General features: G+C 37.9%; 1 long non-coding RNA gene across 1 annotated transcript in view; it reads left to right on the top strand.

The window, feature by feature from the left end:
- The window catches only part of LOC147915958 (uncharacterized), an 83324-nt gene that overhangs the window by 45462 nt on the left and 16152 nt on the right, over positions 1-21710 (top strand). Inside the window, exon 2 of the long non-coding RNA XR_015553566.1 lies at positions 10327-10379. This is a non-coding gene — a long non-coding RNA (uncharacterized LOC147915958). The remainder of the gene's footprint in view (positions 1-10326; positions 10380-21710) is intronic.

Genomic DNA, 21710 nt, shown 5'->3' with positions numbered 1-21710 from the left:
ATGTCAAGAAGCAACTGAGTGCCAAGGCTTAGAGCTGGGAATTTATATATATATTAGCACATTTAAATATTGGCAAGCAGTCCTATAAAGAAGTTATAAAAATACAGTGAAAGCAGTTGCTATATGGTATAGTTAAGGTGAGAATTCTGGTACAATCATCTTTGGGGGAACACCATGCTGTTCCTATGATAATTAGGTAACTTAGTGGCTTTTAGAAACAATAAGCCTAGCTTGACTTAAATTTTGACATCTAGAGAACCTTAAAAAATGTGGAATTTTGCATCTCATTGGCACCACTATTTTGCCATATTCTGCATGAAATAAATATATTATGAATAAAATGCTCCAACTGTAGAGTGTGGGTACTATGATATCGCTGCGGCTGCTCGGATGCCTTTTTCCCTCTTTAACTTTCTGTTCCTCAGGAATGTTCTGAAGAGGGGAGGGTTGTCAAGGAACCGTGTGCTGGTGGAATAAAGTTAAGCTACCATGATTTCCTATTCAACACTGACTCAAAGTGAACGCATACACTATGCATTGGAAATGCTGTCAACAGTGTTCTGGCTGTTTGTAGGTACTCAAATCACTAACCTTGCCAAAGAAGAAGTTTGTGAACCTCCTTTTCAGAGGTTCTGTCTCTGATATTTCAGAACCATTCAATTATAATTCTGATGCTTCCTTTTATGTGGCAGTCATGAGTTGTCAGCAAGGATAGAATTAAGAGAGGCACGTGAAGTGTGCTACGGCGCCTCTGCCTAAGGATCTCTATTTCTTTTGTTCATGGTAACAAATGACAGCCTTAAAGATATTTGTCCTGATTCCTCACTGTCCCTATGCGGGTAAAAACTTCCATTGAAGTCAAACAAGTTTCATTGAAGTTAATGGGAAATAATGCCCTTGAAGGGAAGGGAGAACTAGGGTGATTAATTTTAATTAGCCAAACATAAACAAGCATGTGTCTACAAGTAGTGACAGGAAAGTGGATGTTTGCAACTCCTAACTTAGCTTTAGGGGTCTAGGTATGGCAATTTTGTAGAGAATCAGATAGCACTATTTCAACCCAGGAATGTAAGAATGTCCATAAAGAATAAAATCCATTCTCCATAGGTGTGTCTTTGAGATATACCCTCAAAACATTAATTCAACAAAAATCTACTAGAATATTATCACATGCCAAACACTTTTCAGGCCTTGGGGATAGAAAGATGAGTACAACTAGCTGCCCATGTGGAGCTAATATTTAGGCTATGGAAATAGCTCAGTAAACAATTTTGGTACAAGTCATTCATTTGTGTCTCCATCATTCATTTATTGATTTGTTCAAGAAATACTTAGCAAATGCCTTCTAAATATTTTTGCGGTGTTCTCGTAGCAGGAATGTACAAAGTACTGTGGGAATCCGGTGAAAAAGGAATTTGATTCGGCATGGAAGGTTGAGTTATAATCATGCAAGTCTTCTCAGAGGTAGTGTCACTTGAGCTCAGTTTCACAAGAATAATGTTTAGTTAGGTAAAGAAAAAAGAAAGACAGAGGACATGGGAACTATATAAGGAGAGGTATGTAAGCATAGAAACTCAGGGCATATTCAGAAAAAATATAAACTTCTACAAGGCTCTAGTGTAAGGATCAGCAAACTACGGCCCACCAGCCAAATCCGAGTCATCATCTATTTTTGTACAGGTCACAAGCTAGGAAGGTTTTTAAAAATTTTAAATGGTTGAAAAAAATCAAAAGACTATTTTGTGAAATGTGAAAATTATGTGAAATTCAAATTTCAGTTTCTAGAATAAATTTTTATTGGAACACAGCAACACTCATTCATTTTCGTATCATCTATGGCTGCCTTTGCTCTACACAGCAGAGTTGGATGGTAGCTACAGAGACTGTATGGCTCACACAGTCTAAAATATTTACTACCTGGCCCTTAAAAAAAGTTTACCAATACCTACTCTAGCATATAAGGTGCTAGTAGATTGAGATCAAATTGTGATGAAGCTTAAATATTATTTGAATGAATTTGGACTTCATCTTTTGGGAAGTGGTGAATACAAACGTTTAAGGATTTATCTTTATATTATAAAAATAACTTTTTGATGAATTTAGCATTCATTAAGTTGATAAAATCTTCCATTCAAACACAAGTGTCAAATGACCACAGAACCTTAATCAGGATACCTAACATTACCTAAAGATAATTCAGAGGTAGTTCAGATGTGTCTCAAGGCCCATGGGTCAAAGAGAAAAAAAATGAGTTTTATGTTTAGAAAGTCCTCAAAGTGGCCATTTGGCAGAGACGGTTTCATGAGGAGGAAAGTCAGACATGTACCTACTTTATGGTATAATGACTAAAGACAAAAAAACAAAAAAAAATGGTGGGGTCGGCCCAGTGGCATAGTGGTTAAGTTCGGCATGCTCCACCTTGGCAGCCTGGGGTCACGGGTTCAGATCCCATGCGCAGACCTACACCATTCATCAAGCCATGCTGTGGCTGCGACCCACATACAAACTAGAGGAAGATGGGCACAGATGTTAGCTCAAGGCCACTCTTCCTCAAGTAAAAAGAGGAAGATTGGCAATAGGTGTTAGCTCAGGGCCAATTTTCTTCACCAAAAAAATAAATAAATAAATAATACAAAAAAAAAAAATTGTCATTTGATTTAAGCCAGTGTTTCTAATATTTTGAATAAGAAGAAGATCTTTAATGACAAAAAAAAGTTACAGGCCATTTTGTATGACGACAGTCATACACATGTAAGAAAGTGCATAAATGAATACATTTTACATTAATTTAAATTTAAGCTGCATTTGTAAACATAAAAATAGTATAAATATATGTAAGCCTTATTCAATCTTTGAATACTATTTGGTGTATGTGGTTTCAGGGACTTCAAAAAATTGTGAGGAACTAAATGTTCATGGTAAAAAGACAAGGAGTCAATTGATGAATATAATGCCATAGTACGATTGTGAACTGAACTGCTTAATAAGTTAAACGATTTGCATTTTGCATGCACCATTTCTTATAGCCTTCAAATTAAAAAAAAAAGACAAACAAAAACAAATTTGGTTAAAATAATCATCCAAAACAAACAATTTGGTTAATCATGTACTGTGTAACTTTTAGACCTGATTGACTGATTCCTTCTAACAGCTAATTCCTTAAACAGTTAATTGATTCATCCTCAGATAAGCACGGAAAGGTCATGCTAAAATTTCACCCATACCGCACACTCTATTTAAATTCTAGTCCTAACCTCTTCGCTCACCTTTTACCCAGATAAATTCTAAAATTGGCTCAGAGGCTACTTGCAGAACAAATCTAATAATACGAATCTTTTGCAATGCAAAGAAAAGTAGATAGCTTGTTCCTAACGGCTTAGGAGATACGTGGAAAACGAAAGATGAAAAAAGTCTTGGCAGGAGACTGATAAATTGATATCATCGAAGCTCATCATGCCACAGGAGCCCTCAACCACAGAATTAAAAAACAACCACTGATAACAAATAGGTGATTACCAGAGGAGAAGGGGGTGGGGGGAGAGCAAAAGGGGTAAAGGGGCAAATATTTGTGGTGACGGATGGAAACTAGACTTTTGGTGGTGTACATGATTCAGCCTATACAGAGGTCAAAATATAATGATGTACACCTGAAATTTACACAATGTGATATACCAACGTGACCTCAATAAAATAATAAAAGAAAAAAAAAACAACCAGTGAAAATATAATACTCTGGCTTTCTCTTCAGAAAACTTGACTGAATCCAGCTTAAAACTGCATTCAGTGAATCCTCTAACATTTTGACCGAGGGGTGATCTGGAGGTCAGCTTTGAGGTCACGAGTAGGGCAATGTGATGAAACTTCCATTTCACTGTCAACCATGCATTTGAATGAAGTTCTTTTTTACAGACAGAGTAAGAGGGAAAGGCCAGTAGGGATACCCTTGGTTGTCAATTACTGCATGTTTTATGTCTTGAGTCATTGGCCCTAGAATCTGAAGCACTCTTTCTGTCTGTTTGTTAAGAATTGACCCAAGATCCTTACTTTAACCCCAGAATATGCAGTAAACTTCAGGGTCACTATTTTTCTTATAGCTATGATTACTACTCCCAATGTTATTCTGTTTACATGTTGCTTTTAACATTTTTATTACCATCACCTCTAATACCATTTGATTTTTCACAATAGTCATAAATTGATATTTCCATTTGACACATGAAAAACACATTTGGTGGTTTATTTTGAAGACTGCAAGTCAGACATTTTGTCTATTTCAATACAGGAAATTTTTGAAAGTTCAAGAAAACCCAACTATTCTTCTTAATTGTGTCTTCCCCTACTACACACCCTATAGCCAAATAAAGGAGATTTGGTCAGGTCATGATCCTATCTGATCACCATACTCCTAGCTGAACATTAAGGCAAAGATAGATGAATAACGGTTTGGTTGGTTAATAGGCAATTTAGCCCAGAGAAATTAATCTAGTTTGTAGCTAGTCAAATGAATTACAGATAATACAGGATTAGGAATCTGAATTAAACCCATCAAATTAGAAAATCAACAAATATCCATTAGGGACTTTTTATGGACAAGACATTGTGCTAGGCACTGAAAGATTGATAATAAATAAGATAGTGCTTTTATCTTCAATATGTTTTACAAATCCATTGAAAGAAATGTATTAATTTGTTGAAGCTCATATAGAACCTTTTCACTGAGCCTCCATTCTAATCTAAGCATTTTCAGTAATACAAAAAAAAAAGGTAAAAAAAGACTACTACATTCAAAGTTGAACTTGAGTCTATATGATAACTCTGGTAACTATGTTGTGTGGTTATAATAGTCTCTGAATTAAACCTTAACTGATAAGTTTACACGCCTACAAAGGACTCAAGACTTGATCATAAAAGACTCATGAACCCCCAAAAAAGTTCCAAACATCATTTGTATAAAAAATTTACTTTAAGACTATGTAGTGGAATGAGAACTAGTTTTTCAATCAGAATACTTACCTGTATCTAATGCTGGCTTTGCCAAGAACTACTTTGATCTTTGATCTTAGTCAAGTTACTTAACCTCATCTTTAAAATGGTGGTGGAGTTGGGATAGATACTGAACTAAGGCTTCTTTCACCTTAAAATCTCCATTACTTTAAAAGTGTATTGAATTATTAACAGTAAGTATTATGAGATCTAAGTATACACTAGTCCCATCCATGTGAAATAACAGCCCCACTACTCACCTTCCACTATGGAAGGCAAACAATGTAAAACTTTCTTACAGCTATGGTTTGATTTCCTTAGGCTTGATGAGAGTTCTCTTACACCCTGGTAATAGGTATGAGTGACTGATTTTCATTATCATATAGATTAGAATAGATGATGCTAGAAAGGATGAAAACCATAGCAGAGTGGAGGAGGGTAGAGAAATGAAGAAGCTTATACAAAGGTTTTATTTTTCAACTTGTGGTGACATAATTTTAGCCACTCTACTGGGCCTTTTACATTAAGCTCCTCAAATCAGAGTAACAAATGCATATGTACTCGTGGAAAATTTCCTGTTAAGAGAAGATCCACTATATCATTTCACTGAAATGGAAATATGAAAATAGATAACTGTTCAATAAATTAAAACACAGTCCTAACGAATATTTACTAAAGAATCATAATGTAATGCATTGGTTCCTAAAAAGACTAATAGAGATTTTTTACTTTGTTCAGCTTAGTTCTTCATTGGAGGCAAAATGGTGGTGGACTATCAGCAAGAGCTCTAACCTTGGAGCTGAAAAGAGTCTTTATCTCAACTGCTTCTAAATGGTCTTAGGCGTGCCCATCCAGAGGAACCAGGGTGAAGGATCTTGTGTGGATTGACTGGGCCCCTGATTGATAATTCCTACTGCGATACACTTCAACGCCAGCCCACTACAAGAGGCTGAGATTGGATTTAGAGCCAATGTAAGCTCTAAATGGAGTTTTACTGTGAAACAAAACACCTGTCTTTCATCCCAAGCTAAATTGACAAGCAATAATTTAGTTGTCTAAACTGAGAGCTTTCAGGATTCCAAACTGCATAATGTCAAAAGACAATGTATAACGTTGCCTTTGGAAGGTTCAAAGGTAGAATGCCATGTAGGCAAACCTATTAAATGACTGGTCTTTTCCCCTCTCCCTCTAGCTCTTTCTTCTGTCCTCTCTCCCTTCCTTTGCTACTTTCGTGTCTGTGTGCGGGGGTGGGTGGGGGAAAGGGATGAGGTAGGGTGGAGGAGGTGGTGACTAACTATAGAAATTGGATGGGTACCTAACAAAGGAAATCTTAAATCTAAAGAAACCATTTTCCTCTCTTGTGCTTTCCACTAGGCGAGCATCTCCTATGATCAGCTGAACCAATCAGAGATTAAATGGAAGAAAAGAAATAAAGAATATTTGAGCCTTTCAGGAAAAAAAAAATAATATTTGATCAAGATTACTAAATTCCTGCACCATCTCCCTACATTAATATATATAATAATATAGCCTGGATTTTGTAGTAACTTTTTCCATAGGAATTATTCTGATTCTTCTATCTTCCACTTCAGTTGTGTTTGTTAAAATCTGGGTACCTGGCATCAGAGCATCCAAATTTAGACCCCTACACTTGACTAAATCTCACGCTTCTTCCTCAAAACATTTTGGGATAAATGGTAAAAATAACCATGGCCTTTGTTTCCCATAAACTAAGACCACATATACACACACACTTGGGCATTTCTTTTTCTTTTATTTTGCAGGTTCACATGCTATTCCTTCTTCTGTTCTTTTTTCCAGGAGAGCAAATGAAGGAAGCAGGGTTGATTAGCAAAATGAAACAGATGCTACAAAAGTAGCCAGTTAGTTTTCTGCGGAGAAACCTGATTGGACTCTGCCAGCTGTCAATTAGCACTTCCGTGTTTTCTTGATGAAGTCGTATTTACTTTTCTGGACTGCCATTGGCTGAGATGTTTAGTGTAATGAATGCTAGACTGAGCCTAGATCATTTTTTAAATCATAGCTTGGGGCTTAACAGCCCTTTAAATGCGTTGTATAAACAAGATAGCTGTTAATTCTCAATCAATGTATCATTAATCATCAAATAGTATTAAAAAAGGAACTGTCTTTAAAAAGCTCAATAAACTCTACTAAAGTTAGCAAATTATCCGTTCAGGGGCTATTTTCTCATGCAGAGAGTGTCAAGATTTTAACAGAATTATATTTGAAAATACATATTTCTGTGGTCTAGTATCTGAGATATATATATATTTGTCTCCATAAATTATCGTGGCCTCAAGAAATTAGTAACAATTACAGCCTTCAATCTATAGTCATTAATAAAAATGGAAAACATATCCCATAGTGAGTTTCATGTGTCTTTAGATTGCTGACACTCACTAGCAAGCATTGTACCAATTTCACGTTAGGAAGTTAATTAAGGCAAAAACTGGAAAAATATGTGTAAGCTATTCTTTCCCGTAGTAAATACATATAGTAATTTAAAATTCATCTACAGTTCCATAGACTCAACCCTTGGGGAGGAGTCTAATGATTCTAGCTTACCCCATCTCTTCCACTGGATTGCAATTCTGCCTCTCTTGTGTGTGGGATCCTAGCGCAGTGCCTGGCATATAGTAAGAAATGAATATTTGTTTTATAAATAAATGAGTGAAGGTGGGAGATGTAAAGGGATGTCAAGGCAAATGACATTTATTAACTTTTTTTCTCACCATTAAGCTGTATGCTTTGTACCTGTTATCTCATGTAACCCTAATAACTTTTTTAGGTAGGTGGTATTATTCTCATATGTAATATTCAATATAAATTCATATAGAAATAAATATTTAACTTTATTCTTACATTTCATTAAATTAATTTAATATAACCAATTATATATAATCATATTTAATATATCATGACCATAGTTTAAGAAGTCAAATAATGACTAAAAACTTACAACGATAGCTGTTTTTCTCTCTGAGGCCAGTTTCTCCAGATGAGCGTTCTTCAGTCTCTTTTCTGAGGATATTATGATGCCTGGATGCCATACAAAGGAGTGAGTGACAAATTCAGCCTGTGGCTTCAGAATGGAGGAAATAGTAGAAGTGTGTTGAAGGATAAGTGAGATTTTACCAGCTAGTTGGGAATAGAGAGGACAGTATTCTAAGTAAAAGGAGAAGCAATAACAAGGCTTGGAATTATGGAAGTTGCTGGTACGTTTGTGTAGCTGAGAGCATAAGATGCCTGTGGGTAGATGGAGGAATATAGGCATCAGGAAGTGAAGCTGGAAAGATAACCTTGGACTGTTGCATAACAGACTTGTAGTACTATGTGGGGGAATTTGCATTTTGTTATGTATGTAGAAAGTCAAGCGAAAGCTCAAAGAAGCATCAAATCTGTATTTTAGATTTGGCAATATTGTGGAGAATGGTCTGGGGAGGGAAGGAAGTGTAGGAGGCTACTACAGTCACCCATACAAGAAGGAATAAAGACCTGTGTTACAACTATGTACTTGTGGTCACTGTTGATGCCCTGCTCAACAGCCCATCTCTCACCCCTTCATCAGTAAAGGAATTCCAATTGTGATGGGGCATCCATTCCTCAGTGAGGCACCCACATCCCCGGTTCAAAAACAAATCTTGACTAATTGAAGGCAATTGTGGAAAATCCACTTAAATTGCTAGTGATTGGCTAAGGGGCGTGCCATATGACAAAGTCTGAACAATGAGATGTGAAGGGAATTTTGCTGGGAGCTTTTGAAAAATGTTTCTTTCCTTTTATAAAGAAATACTAGGCTGGACAGCTCCTTCCACTGGCTATTTTCATGCTTAGATGCCATGTTATAAACTGTGGCAAAACATCTGACCATGTAGGAGAGCAGAAAGAAAGAGCCTGGGCTGTTTACGATGTTGTTGAACTGCTGAGTTAATTAATCCTTATTCTTCCCATCGTAAGAGAAAGTATATTTTCCTTTATCCAAATTGGTACACCACCTCCTCTTCTTCCTCCTGCTACTACTGCTACAAGTAATACGACGTGTTTGGGAATATTACCACGTGCCAAGCACCGTCTAAGACAACAAGCCTACAAAGAAGATTCCATTGTTATCACTATTCTACAGATGAGAACATAAGCTCAGTAAGGTTAAGTAGTTTTCTGAGGTCACACAGCTGTTTAGAGGTAGGGCCAGCCAGACTTTGAATCCACATTCATAACCAGACTATAAATTTATAACCTCAATGCCACATTGCCTCTCAAGGTATGACACTAGAGGAAGGCAGAGTGGAATTTTGAAAAATGTATAAGTTACATCTATATCTATGCGCTTAGGAACTCGATATATTGGATAATAGACAAGGTATCGAAGATAATTACTAACATTTTTTTTTTTTTCAGGGAAAGATTCGCCCTGAACTAACATCTGTTGCCAATCTTCTTCTTGTTTTTTTCCTCCCCAAAGCCTCAGTGCATGGTTGTATATCCTAGTTGTAAGTCTTTCTAGTTCTTCTATGTGAGCTGCCACCACAGCATGGGAAGCGAATGTGGGCCACCAAAGTGGTGAGAGTGCAGAACTTTAACCTCTAGGCCATCGGGGCTGGCTCAAGCAATTTTTTTTTTTTTTAATTGAGTGACATAGTGAATGCTGCTAAGAGTAACCAAGGCTGGGACTAAGAGCAGAGGTTTGGGTTAGGAATTAGAAATACTCCATAGCTGAGTTTGGGACCTGTTAAAATAAGAGTATCTGGAATACGTTCCAAAGACAGTTGGGAATGTGAGACAGATTTTTAGTTCCTGTTGAATTGCCTTGTCTGGAGTGGGTACTTAGCAAATGCTTGTATAACAAAATCAATTAATAAATAAACCACCTCTGAATATGTACATAAACATGCCCTTTCCCCTGCTTCCAACTTCTGCCACCTCACTCAGATGGATATAAAATCAAACACAATGTAACAAAGAGAGAGAGAATCTAAAATATCTCCACTGGAGCATACTTAGTCTTATGCACACATAGCTAATAAATAGCAATGATGAAATTCTTTATTTTCAAAAGATTCATTGGTTGTATTTTTACCTATGCATTTTCAAACATGAATTCATAGTCAAATACTCATCATAAATATTTTTATCCCTTTTACTGGTATTTGCAGTTATCTAACTAACAATTAGATGATCCACAAGGTAAATTTTCAAGTGCTTTGTGTATTTTTTCCCTGAAAGCATTAACAGCAAGGGTCAACAGCCCTATGATGCTTTTTGAGTGACAACCAAGTGACAACACATTGCACTGATGCTCCTGTCGCCATCCATGTGTTTTAGGTGTGTGTGGCAGAGAAGGCAGGGAGACAACCAAGCACCGTGCTCTTGAACAGGTAAGGGTTTTCTTTCAATAAGCTAATTGTTTGCAGTAATAGAGTCAAATCAAGGGGGAAATTGTTTCAGCAGTGAGACACTTACCCAAGTCTGAAGGGTGACAACACAGTGAGAATCAACTACTGATAATAAAACAATCCAGTCAGTCACTTCTTTGTCCATTTATTCATTTATACCAGTGATTTGTTTGTTTGTGCACCATTTATTGATCATCTCCAATGTGCCAGGCACTCTACCTCTGCACATGTTTGTTTCCACTGCTAGACTAAAAACAACTTGAAGACAGGGAATGTCTCCTAGTTAATTTTATTTCCTCAGGGCGGAGGCTCAATGATTCTTTAAGCTGATGTAAACTGCACTAGACCCAGGGAGGAGAGAGATATCAAAAGGAATCCTGGTCCATAGGATTCCAGTGTTGCAATGCACACAGTCTACATGGAAATGGCACCTTAATTGAACAACCACGTGGCTCTGATGGACTTGGTTTTCAAAGATGTTCACAGTTTATTGAGGTAATTAGCAAATAAATGAAATACAGTAGTCCCCCCTTATCCATGGGGGATACGTTCCAAGACCGCCAGTGGATGCCTGAAACCACGGATAGTACCAAATGCTATATGTACAATGTTTTTCCTATACATACCTACCTTTGATAAAGTTTAATTTATGAATTTGGCACAGTAGGAGATTAACAATAATAACTAATAATAAAATAGAACAATTATAACAATGTACTGCCATAAAGGTTATATGAATGTGGTCTCTCTCAAAATATCTTGTTGTACTGTACTTACCTTTCTTCTTGTGATGATGTGAGAGGATACAATGCCTACCTGATAAGATGAAGCGAGGTGGATGACGTAGGCATTGTGACCTAGCGAATTTTCCATTTAACATTTTTCGGACCACGGTTGACTGTGGGTAACCAAAACCCAGATAGCGACACTGTGGATAAGGGGAGACTACTGTACCCAAACACTGGTTTGACAATCATTTCACTTAATTGATTCGTTTTAAAGACACTGAATACTTTTGTGGTGAGAAAGACATGGATTCCAATCCTGGCTGTGCCACTTTCCAACTGTATGTCTGTGGCTGAACCGGCTATTACTTTCAAGATTTATTTCCCAACTTTTAAGATAGTGATTGATATAACAATCACCTACAGTGGTATTTAAATTAGATCTTGAATGTAAAATGCTAATCATGGCATGAGATTCAAGGTAAGTGCTCAACTAAAGGTAATGGGTGTAATTAATTCTTTTTGTCCTAAAGTTGATACAATCTAATCTAAACATTGCATATGTAGTACTTGACCAAGGATTCCTGGTGGCAGTGTACTTTTTTTGTTAGAATTTACTGGCAGTTAGGTATTACCCTTGGCGTGGCTTTTCAACATTGTTTTTAGCTACTACTTTAAACAAGGAAGTACTCTGAGGGAAAAGGCTGGAAATTATCGATAAGTACAAGTAAATCCTAGGTGATGAGTTGCATTTGGTGGACACAACCTTTGCTCTGTTCCACTGTGACAGGCAAGACTATGAGCCTAGTGTCTCAGTTATTCAGCTGAAATAAACAAACAAGCAAACAAAATCTCGTAGCAGATTTAGGTAGTCTAGGTTTAGTGCAGCAGCTCAAAAATGTCATTATGGGCAGAGGCATTTTATCTCTTTGTGCTCTGTCACCCTCTGTCTATCAGCTTTGGGACTTGTGTCCTGTGGTTGTTACTTTACAATTATAAGATGGCTGCTACAGCTCCAGGCCTTACTTCTGCTTTCCAGACAGAAGAATGGCAAAGGTCTTATCCTTTTGAAGTTTTGTATTTTTATTCCAAGAGTAGTGTCCTCCTCAGCAGGCTTCCAATTATATCTTGGAGGCCAGAAGTGAGTCAGTCATATGCCCATCTTTAGACCATTTGCTGGCAAAAGTAGTGAGATTTCAGTTATTAATTTAGGTCAAGAGGAGAGGTAGAAACATATCTAGTTTTCACCTACTGTCTGAACTCACAAGTAAGAAAAGCAGCAAATATCTATTGGAAGGGAACAAGGCCTTCCAAACTCCAAATACCTTGGGAGAAATTCTATTTGGTTTAAAATCAAAGACCATTAGGGCAGTTACATTACACGCAAGGTGACCTTGGACAAGTTACTGAGCCCCTTAGAGCCTTAGTTTCCTCCTATGTAAAATGGGGAAAATAAAATCAATCTGAGAGGTTTGAAATCTTTTGGGCCAATCTCTTGCTGGTACCAGCCTCTGGACAAATGTTGATCTCCCACAGTGAGACGTTGGCTAAATTTACCATAAAACTCTAAAACTCAGTTTCTTCATCAGTAATGTGGGTACAATAATAGTGAGGTAATTCTTGTAAAGCATGCAACATAGTTTCAAAATTATACAGTTCAATGATAGTTGATCATGATAACGGAAGATGGTAAAGATAATGATGTAGGCTGGTTAGTCTACTTGGGTGGTGTTGAGAGTCAAAAGAAAAATATTTCTGCTGAAAATAGCTCCACAGCCTTGAAACCCTACTCTTAAAGGGAGATTCCATTGGGCCTTGAAGGACCCTTGGTTATTGAGAATTTCTTCGTTGAGTTCAATGGTAACGCTGAAGCTAGGTAGTCCTTAATTTTACTAGCTGTTAGCTGCTAACACTTTAAAAAGCATGAAAGAGAAGTGTCTGAGTCTTTTCTGTAACTATTTATTTATGGGTTTGGTAGGGACAGAAAGGAAATATCCTTTTTTCTCCCCCTTCCTTTGCCTCTAGATTTAAGAAAACTCATTTATAAGAGCTCCAGTTCTTTTCAAACAGACTCCCTCAAATCCAGTTTTTCTCTTATGACTTTAAGAATTCGTTTCAGTAGGCCCGGCAGTTCTGGCTTCTGCCGGCTGGACAAGCCCACAGGTTAAGCTCTGGACGGCCAACTTTGCCAAGGGGGAATTCAGCAAAGAAGGATAAAAGTCTTGGCTCCTATGGGAGGCTCTGAGAGTCCCTCTCCTCTCACTTCTCAGGAAGCTCTGGAGGATGTTTTGTTTCCCTCCTCTTCCCCTGTTCTCCCTTTCCTCACCTGCCAACAATTATGCCATGTGCTAAATATTGCAAATGAAAAGACCTTTTTCATCCCTCTCAGGGAGATGGGTTATCTTGTTTTCATGTTGGGGAGCTCTGGAAGCCTGGGAGTTTGGTGAAGGATTTCTCTAAGTAAAATCCAAGAATCAAGAGGGACCCCTCAAACTCCAAGACTTCTAAAATAAGAAGAACCAGATGGAGTGAAAAAAAGAAAAATATATAGAGAAAAATTAAATAGTTGGGCTTTCCAATGTCCTAAATTTGCTTCTTGTCTTGTGTTCCCTATTTTATTTTCCTTAACTCCTCACCTCTCTCCAAGCCTATAAGCCAACCAGTTACCTAGTGTGTCAATTCCATCCCAGAAGAACCTCTCTCAACCCCTGTAGTTTTACTTCCTGGCTGTCCTAACCTTAGTTCCGGTACAAAGAGAACCATTGTAGCAGTCCCTGAACACTCTCCTGGCCCCAGAGCCCCCCATCCTGTTGGAAGGCATTGTCCTACGAGTGCAATCAGGTTACCTCCTGCCCCTTCAGCACCTTCCCACTGCCTCTACCATTAAGCCCAAGTTGCTGATCACCGCATGTAGGGTTTATTACGATACGGCTCTATCCTGCTTCTCCAGGCTCATATCCTGCTCTTTCTCCATCTGTGATATTGTGATTTATAATAAGAAATACATATTTAGTCTTTGTCCCAGTTTCTGGCACACAGCTCCTAAAACTCTTGAAATTTCCTAAATGACAAGAACAATAAAGGTGTCTTTTGATATTCAAAACAAACCCTTTCAACCATACCTGAGTTTATGTTAATAAGATGACTTTTGGGGAAGAGAAGGACCTAAGGATGGGGATTGGTTTCCAGGGGACCAACCATGTGATTAGAGGGTTGGACTATTCAGCCCCACCCCCTGATCTCTGGGGATGGGAGTGGGGGCTAGAAATTGCATTCAGTCATCAATGGCCAACTATTTAATCAATCATGTCTGGGTAATGAAGCCTCCATAAAAACCCAAAAAGAGTGGGTTCGAAGAGCTTCCAGGTTGGTGAACATGTGGAGATGCTGAGAATGATGCACTCAGAGAGAGACTGCTAGCTCCGTGCCCTTTCCATATACCTTGCCCTATGCATCTCTTCTGTCTGGCTATTCTTGAGTTATATCCTTTTATAATAAACCAGTAATCTAACAAGTAAACTGTTTTCCTGAGTTTTGTGAGCCACTCTAGCAAATTAATTGAACTCCAGGAGGGGGCCATGGGAACCTCTGATCTACAGCCCATTGGTCAGCCCAAGCACAGGTAACAACCTGGAGTGGCATTTGAAGTGTGTGTATGGGGCTGGGGGAGGGCAGTCTTGTAGTACTGAACTCTTAATCTGTGTGATCTGATGCTATCTCCAGGTAGATAGTGTCAGAAATGAGGTAAATTGTAGGACACCCAGGTGGTGTCTCAGAGTTGCTTGATGTGAAAACCCCACATGGTGTCAGAAGTGGTGTCAGGAGTGAAGTAGTATAGTAGAGTAGACTGAGGGTAAAGGAGAGACACACAGGAGTGTTTTTTCCCTTACACCATCTTGCTCCTAGCCACAGCCACACTGGTCTTCTTAATGCTTCCTGCCTCTCTAGAACTCCCCTCTGCCCTGTGTCCAGGTGCAGGCATGTCTGCTCTGTCAGAGCAGTATGGCTCTATTGCCTTGTTGGTTCCAGTGCTCACTAAGTCAATCTTGGAGTCATTCTGGGCTCCTCTCTTTATCTAACACTCCACATCCAGTCCATCAGGAAATAATCTGAGCTCTTCCTTCGAAACATGTCCAGAGTCTGAACTCTTCTCAGCACCTTTATTGCTACGTCCTTGTCTTAGCCACCATCATCACTGACTTGGATTATTGCAAAGTTCTCTAACAAGTCTCCTCACTTCCAGCTTCATCTTCTACAGTCTGTTTTCAATTCAGCAGCCAGAGTGACCCTTTAAAAATGTCTACCAGATCACAACACTCCTCTACTCCTCCCTTAAAAGTGCTGCGAAGGTCCCTTAGTCACAGGGAGTAGAATCCAGAGTTTTCACAGTGGCCTCCCATTGTCCCCTCCCTCACTCCACCACATGAGCCACACTGGCCTCCTCGCTCTTGCTTGATCAGGCCAGACTTCACCCACTCACCTTAGGGCTGGTACACTATCTGCTTCCTCTCCAACTCCACTGCCTCCCCCTCCACACACACAACCCAGATCTGCTTGGCTCTCTCCTGCGCCTCTTTCCACCACTTCCTCCAATGTCTCCCTCTCAATGAGCCCAGCCTGACCAACCATCTCATTTAAAATTGCAACTTTGCCCCTACCCCACATTTCTGATCCCTTTACCCTACTCTGCATGTTCTTGTTTCCACAGCCCTTGTATAACTACTCATTCATTGTGTTTGCTGTTTATTGCCTGTCTTCCTACCTCCCACCTCCCATGCCCCAACTTCGGGATACTATAAACTTTTGAGGTTGGGGATCTCTATGTGGATCGAGTGAAGGGTTGTGAGGGAAGGGATGACCTGATTATTTATTTATCTGCTAGACACTTCTATGATGCTTACCACATGCCAGGCACTATCATAAAACACTTGCCAAGCTTAACTTATTTAATCCTATTAGCAAACCCATAAGGAAACTTCTATTTTTATCCTCACTATACAGGAGAGGAAACCAAGGCATGGAGGGGTAAAATGACTTGCCAGGATAGGCAGGTGGCTAGTGACACAGCCAGGATGCAAACACAGGCAGTCTGGCTCTTGAGTTCTTGCTGTTCAGTGCTGCACTATATGGCTACTCATTGTGCTATGCTGAATAAGTGTATGAATGGATGCTTTCAGACTCAATTCCGATTCTAAACTTTTAAAGCGCTGTTCACTATCCTTTTTCTTTTCGGGAACAATTAGCTGCTCTACCTTAGTACTTACTATACTGTTATAATGCCCCTCCACTTGTAGGCTGTAAGCCCCTTGAGACTGAGAATCTAGCTCAGGACCTGGTCCACTGGAGGACACCCATCAACATTTGCTGATCCAAGCGGAGTTGAAAGAGAAGAGTCATGAATTGTTTGTAGGATGAATTTTAAAGACTTTGGAATCCAAAATACTCCAAAAATTGGGGTCAGCTACTTGCAAAATAGCTGGAAAATTTTGCTGGTTCTAGAGGAACGGCCTTTGTTTGGCTATCTAATTATTTTTTAGACAAACATCCTAACTACATTTTTATTGTGTTTATCATCTTAAATACAAGTTTGTTGAAACTTGGATACACCTAAATATTGGCATTATCATTGATTAAAGAGATAAAATGAAAAAAAGAAAAGCAAATCTTTCCAATAGTACACCTCTTTACTCTTCTTTTTCTTTTTGTATGTCTTTAACTATGTTTGGTATAGATTTGATATTGTGGAGAAATAAACCACCATGCCTAAACAAGACGTGCACCATGCTCATTCATTTTTTCACATTCTCAGCCACTCAGTAGGAGGCATTGTGTTAGGCTCTCTGAAGGGTACAAAGAGGGTTGTAAGACTATGTTCAAGCAGTTGGCCATCTAATAGGGAAGGTGGAAATAATAGGCATTAAAATGAATATAGGAAATTCAAGTAATAATATCAGCAACAAGCTAACATTAATAATAATAGCTAACCATTTAAAACTCTTCTGAATTATCAGGCATTATGCCAAAAGCTTTATACACATTTTTCCATTTAATTTTCATAGCGATCCAATGAAGATCCTATCAGTGGCCCCATTTTATAGATGGAAAGACTGAGATTCTATACAACTTAAGCAATATAACTAGTCACATTGCTAGTGCCAGAGCTGGGAATTGACATCAGAGTCTGTGTTCTAAAATTAAACTTAATAATGGAAAATTAAGGAGCTGGAAGGGGGAAGGGGATAGTTGCTAAGTCATCCAATACATCTCAAACCTAGGCAATGACAACAGTTCTTAAAGGAGTTAATAGTAATAGTCTGCAACTGTTATTATTATTATTAATTATTTTTTCATGGTGACTTTAATGTAGAAATAGGGAGCCAGGATTTCTTGTATTCTTACCTGTGTGATGGAAGGAAAGGTATTTAGTGTCATAGTTGTAGATTATTCTTTTAGATCCTTTTTTATCCTTTTTCTCTAGCTTTCTTCTTTCCTTCCTTCTTGCTCTCAGATGTTGATGCATTGTATTTCCATATCAGATCAAAAGCCTATGGGATTTTGAACTTATTGACACTGTTCTGTTAAAAATTACATTTAGAAGTATGTTAAAAGGTCACCTCTCTGGTTACCTATTTCCTGACACTTTGCTAGCACGGACTGTAGCCTTGGTTCATTAGTCAAGGATATTAACAGCCAGGGTTCAGCTTTCTGAGGTCACGTGGTATGGTCTGGGCCCTCACATATTTCTGAGGCTTGTTAGAGTCTTTATTCTTTAAGAATTTCCCATTAATCTCTGCCCAAGAAGTGCAATAATAGGTTAGTTAGTCATCAGATACAAATCAGAGTCATTTCTACAAGTATCTTTAATAACATTCATTAGTTCTACACTTATGTTTTAAGGGAAATGAAGGTGGGGGAAGAAAATGCCCCCTCTCCAACACCAAAATTTTTACTTCTTCAAGAGCATCTCATTTTTGAATTATTGAAATTAAGACACTTAGAATGTGCCAAATCAAATGCAGAAAATGTGCTTTTCCTGTAGAAATGAGGGCTCCTACAATCCTGACATTTCTTTTCACATAGAGGCATCATCTTTGCTCATTATCAGATTTTACAACTCATTGTTCCTTTCCAGTCCTGAGGGTAAGAGGATCATGTAAATGGACAGGCAAACACTTGGCTTATAGAAGGCATCCGATATTAATAATGGCAATAAAAAATGTTTACCTAACTTGAGTAGATTGTGTGTATAGACAGGATTTGTGTGTGTGTGTGTGTGTGTGTGTGCGTGTGTGTGTGTATGTATTCCCCCTTCACTTGGAAAGGAAATATCAGAAGATCAGGAAATGTATTATAGGGTTTTTGTATGCAATATTAGTCCATTTCTTGGCAGACGCCCAAATCTATTGTGGTGAGAAAGTAATAGATGAACTAACTAGGGACTCAGACTTACTGGCTAGTGTCCAAGAAACATTAAAAAATTGAGTACTGAACATAACAAGTAGGATAGTGCATGCAAATTTAGATGTCTTATTGAAAACAGCACATTTATTAATATATTAGACTTGTAGACGTGAGGGTGTTTTAATACCTACTCAGAAATTACTCATGGGTCAGCTTCACAGAAATATCACTTGCATAAGCGTGAGCTTACAGAAATGGTGCCAGGCGTGAGTGATCGTGGCTGGACTATTCTAAAGAAAACTGGGAAATAGGCAAAATATGTTATTCTCATGGTCAAGGCATCACCTTCCTTCTTAAGTAACTTAATATTAATTCATTGAGTTCCTACTATGTGTCAGGCCCTATTCTAAGGTGCTGGGAATACTCAGATAAAAAAAAATTAAAAACATTATCACGCAGAAACTGTTTTTTTTTTAAAGTCAAGTTTATTAAAACAGAATTTATATATAGTAAAATTTACCATTTTTAAGGGTATAGTTTAATGAATTTTGACAAATGTGTACAGGCATATAAACACCACTCTAATCAACATACAGAATACTTTCATCTTTGTAAAAAGTTCCCTGTTGATTCTTCGTAGTCAATACTCTCCTCTGATCCCCAGCGCCTGGCAAACACTAATCTAACTTTTGTCCCTCTAGTTTTGCCTTTTCCGAACACCATACAAATGGAATCATACAAATTATAACCCTCATGTCTGGCTTCATTCACTTAGCATAATGCTTTTCAGATTCACCCTTGTTTCATGTATCAGTGGATCATACCTTTTTATTGCTGAATAGTATTTCATTATTTCATTTGTTTATACATTAACCAGTTGATTTGTTTGAATTGTGTCCAGTTTTGGTGATTATGGATAAAGCTACCACAAATATTTGTGTAAAGTTCTTGTCCATTGTATAGGCTATGTTTTCATTTTTCTTGGGTAAATATATAGGAGTAGGATTGCTGGATCATGTGGTAAGTGTATGTAGAACTTCAAAAGAAACTCCCACAGAGTTTTCAAAATGATGGTACCATTTTGTTTTCCCACATAGTGTATGAGATGTTTAGATGATCCACATTTTTGTTGGCACTGAGCATCATCAGTCATTTTAATTCAAGTCATTCTCATAGATGTATAATGCTATCTTATTATGGTTTATATTTGCATTTCACTAATGCCTAATAATGTTTAGCATCTTTGTAGGTATGTATTTGCCACCTATATCTCTTTGGTAAAGTGTCTGTTCAAATCATTGTCCATTTTTTAAAATTGGGTTTTGTCTTCTTATGGAGTTGTTTTGTGAATTTGAACATTCAGTTTCCTCATCTGGTAAATGGAAATAATGCCTACCTCGATGTTTTTTTTGTGAAAGCAAATGAAATATGTATATAAAAATTTTTAGCATAGTCCCTAATATATTGTAGGTATTGCATAAATAACTATTATGCCCTTCATTTTCATTGATAAATTGTTTTCAATTTATCATACTCAGTACCTGAATAATATTCAAGTAATTGGATGTGCTTAATAGTTCAATCAATCCCATTTTGGGGTATTATAGTCTTTACAATGTTTTGTTATTTAATATAACATTTCAATCAACATCTTTGAAGAAGAAAGCTTGTCCCCTTTTGCCATAGACGTAGAATTATTAGGTGAAATAGCACGTCTATTTTCCCCTTCCTGGCAACAATATTTCACAATGTATTTTGGTTCTAGCATGTACAGATTGGTTCAATAATCTTGCCTTTGATGCATATTGTCTAAATTTTTGAAATTGTGCTGAATGTGGTAAGTTGTGCTATAAACGCATAAATTTTCTTTTTCTGTTGTTTTTAGGGTTCTTTTTTTTTTTTTTGGCTGAGGAAAATTCGCCCTGAGTTAACATCTGTGCCAGTCTTCCTCCATTTTGTATGTGGATTGCTGCCAGAGCATGGCCACCAACTGGAGTAGGTCTGCACCTGGGAACCAAACCCAGGCCGCTGAAGCAGAGTGCACCAAACTCAACCACTGGGCCACGGGGCCGGCCCCTGTAAATTTTTTTGATAATGTAGAGCTGACACCCCCAAATCCAGAATTTATTGTTTCAAATCATGTTATTCAAAAGTTTTATTCTTCTTCTTAATTAGATAGCACATTGAGCAAAACCAAGTCTTTTAAATCATTGAGGTGCTTTTAAGACCTCAAGCTTACTATTAAATCACTAAATGTCAATAATCATCTAAGACTCCAGATGGAAATATAGAAGAAGTTTCTGAAGGTATATTGATTTATTTTTCTGACTAGTACTTAATATGAACCTACAGGGTGATTATTTCCCCCTTCTGAACCTATAGGATTATTGTTTCTTATAGGAACCCAGAGGGGGTAAACTCCTTATTTGAAGGCACTAGTGAATCAAGATTTTACTCTAGAAAATGTAATTCTTTCCTTTCCCAACTGGCATTTCAAAGACATTTCAAGTACTCATATTACCAGATATTAAGCACTTCAGGAAGAAATTATCTAAATTTCCCAATTTGCTCCTTAAAGACTTCTTGCAGACTCTTTTCAAATTTGCCTGCAGAGTGCAGATTGTCGTGTGCCCAACACTAAATTTACTCAGGTAGTGGAAACATCTCTGTGTGATTCCATGCCCCTAATTCATGGTAGATAAGAATGCCAGTTCATAACAGGATCATGGTAGATTTTCTGGAGAAAGTAACTTCTAGAAAAAGGAAAGGTGGGTCTAATTAGAGATTAGAAACTGTTTATATAAATATTAATTAAAAGGAAAAACAGGTAATGTTTTTGTCTGTTAATAGTGCTGCGGCAAACACCCTTGAACATATCTCCTTACGGTACAAGAATATTTCTCTAAGATAGATACATAGAAAAGACACTGCTGGGTGGTAGGAAATGGACATAAATGTTTTTCTTTTTTTTTTTTTTTTTTAAAGATTTTATTTATTTATTTTTCCCCCAAAGCCCCAGTAGATAGTTGCATGTCGCAGTTGCACATCCTTCTAGTTGCTGTATGTGGGACGCGGCCTCAGCATGGCCGGAGAAGCGGCGCGTCGGTGCTCGCCCGGGATCCGAACCCGGGCCGCCAGCAGCGGAGCGCGAGCACTTAACCGCTAAGCCACGGGGCCGGCCCCATAA

Source organism: Ceratotherium simum, chromosome 11 (genome assembly GCF_057802395.1).
Source record: "Ceratotherium simum simum isolate JZ-2026a chromosome 11, ASM5780239v1, whole genome shotgun sequence".
Lineage (NCBI taxonomy): Eukaryota > Metazoa > Chordata > Mammalia > Perissodactyla > Rhinocerotidae > Ceratotherium > Ceratotherium simum.
Note: the sequence above shows the minus strand (reverse complement) of the source record. Positions and strands in the feature narration are given on the sequence as shown.